Below are 2,661 nucleotides of genomic sequence, written 5' to 3' on the forward strand. Positions count from 1 at the left end.
GGTCAAATGGAGAGCCAAATATTTCTATGTTCTAAAACTTCAGCTTTCCACGTATCCTGGCGTCAAAACGTCGGCACGGGTAAAGATTGTTCATCATTCTGTGACTATGCACTTCCTGCATTTTGGAGTGTTCATCTGTCCTTTCTCTTAGGAATAGATGATCATCAGAAATAGCAGTTCTGTTGATTAAACCCCCTTTTAACATATCGTTGTTTCCTGGTCACTAAAGTTACCTAATAATCACTTCACAGTCTATGGAAGTCAAATCATTGTGCTGTACACCTGAAACTGATAGAGGGCTGTATGTCAAACCTATGTCAATAAAACTGAAAAAAGAAAAGAAGAAGAAGAAAAGAAAAGTCTGCTTGCTCGGGGCATCCGGTAAAGGCCCTCTTTCTGAGCGCACAAGTCAACCTCGGGCCGATTCACCCTGTCCCTGAAGAAGGGCAAAAATCCTCCACTCTATCTCCCGTTAGGTCCTGGACACTAGCCAGAGTTCCTCCTCCCTCAACCCCCACCCCGTTCCTGCGTCACACTGTGTGGGCTCAGGCACACAACCTATCGCTTTCCTTTAGCGTGTGGAATGAATATCGCCCGAAGGGAATTTCCTTTGTTGTCGTTTAAATAAACTGACGTGTTAATAAGTGCTCTGGAGGGACACATTCCCTTTGACCTGATCAGCCATAGTGACATCCCATGACCCAGGAGTGTACAATATCATGGATTGGAAAGGATCTTAGAATTCAGAAATCATGGTGACGTGGGTCTGATGACCTAGCTGGCTCCATACAAACCAAGAGATGAAGGTGCCCAACATTTTCACTCGATGCTGCCTAAGTTCTTGACAGTCACTTTAAAAAAGGAAAAGGAAAATTTGCATGGCACGCTTAGTTTTGAGAATGCTATCTGACTGCATGGTGGAACGCAAGGAAAAGCTGTGACGCTCGCCCACGGTATCGAGAGAAACGCAGAACCGTGTTTCTGGTAGCTTTCTTCACCGCTGCGCAAAGGCGGGAGCGACCGCTACCTCACGCAGAGGAGGAGAGGACGGGTTTCTCGGCCCCGTCACGCAATGCCAGGCAGAAGAAGCCTTCTCCGATGAGACAGAAGCGTGTCAAAGCGCATCCCTGCGTCGAAGGCTTCGGTTTCCCGGGGAAGGGGGTCGAGCCGAGGGACCCAGGCCCCCACGTCAGTCAGTCTTTCACTGGATTCACTGGCCTCGCTGTTACTCCTCAGCGATGGCCCCTCAGATTGCTCTCGTGTGTCTTTACCTTCTGGCTTTAGGAAGGACTTTAAACTTCGGCTGAGGGGCGGGACACCCAGAAGGGTTCTTTCAGTTCACCCCAGCTTAGGTATTGCCATATCCAGCACGTTGGTTTTCATCCCATCGTGGACCTACCTACCGGAGAGTTTCGCTGCTTAAAAGTCCCCTGTGCTCCACCTATTCATCAACAACCCCCCGCCACAACACACACACACCCACACCCACACCCACACCCACACCCACACCCACACCCACACCCCCACACACACACACACCCACACAGACAACCTTCACCACCACCACCCCCGACCCCACTCATCTTTTCACCCTCTCTGGGGCTTTTGCCCTTTTGAGAATGAATGTCATCCAGAGCCGGTACCCTACAGGATGCCACCTTTTCAGATTGGCTTCTTTCAGGGAGTCAGGGGCACGCAGAAACGGCCCCGCCTGTCTCCCACAGGTCTCTCGGCTCCACGGGTCCCTGGTTTCCTTTTTAGAGCCAAATCACATGCTGTGGCACGGACCTAGCCCGGGCGACGTGTCCCTTCACCTCTTGAAGGACGCGTCTGTCCCGGTCGCCTCCACGGTTCCGGCAGTGATGAAGCAAGCCCCTCCACACCCCACCCCCACCCCCACCCCGCCCACCGTCCAGGTCCGTCCGCGTTCAGGTGTCCGCGTGGACGGAGCCCCGAGGGCTAGGCCTCAGGGTGAGAGTGGTATGGCGGGTGGCAGGTGGCGCACTGAAGGGTCCCAAATCCGGAGGATGCCGGCAAGGAAGGTCGCCAGGTCAAAACCTTCCTTCCCTCCCTCCGTCTCCTTAGGGTGGATGGCTGGGCCCGTGAATTCAGAGAGGACACGAGACACATGCTGTGAGCCGAGATTTCCAAGCCAGGAGACCTGGTGGAGGGTAAAGAAACGAGTTGATTGGGGGGGGCGGGGGCGATGGGGGGGGGGCTCTTAGGACTGCAGCCCAGGAGACACAGATGCAAGAAAGAAGCACTGGAAGTGTGTGTCATCAGACTACCCCACGGGGCAAGTGGAGAAGGGGAAACGAAAGAAAACACACCACAAGAGCAAGGCGGGAACTTTGAAACGACCAGGCTGCGGCTAGCAGCTGCTGGCAGATTTGTTTTTGAAACCGGTTGGTGGTGCCCTTGAGCTTGATACAGTTCTGACCACTCATGCCCCCCCTCCCCCCATTGATGCCGGTGTCGGGACCCAGGGGAGGCCACCCCAAACATGTATGTGCCTCCGTGGCACACGGATGGGTTAGAAATGAGAGTGACCGAAGAAGCCGAGGGGCCAGCAGACGCAAGAGGGACCCTCAGACTCTTCTTTCTGTCTCCCTGAAAGCGGGAAATCGATCACTTCCGTGGAGGGTGCCCTCCCTGCATCTG

Source organism: Camelus bactrianus, unplaced genomic scaffold, assembly GCF_048773025.1.
Source record: "Camelus bactrianus isolate YW-2024 breed Bactrian camel unplaced genomic scaffold, ASM4877302v1 HiC_scaffold_8, whole genome shotgun sequence".
NCBI lineage: Eukaryota > Metazoa > Chordata > Mammalia > Artiodactyla > Camelidae > Camelus > Camelus bactrianus.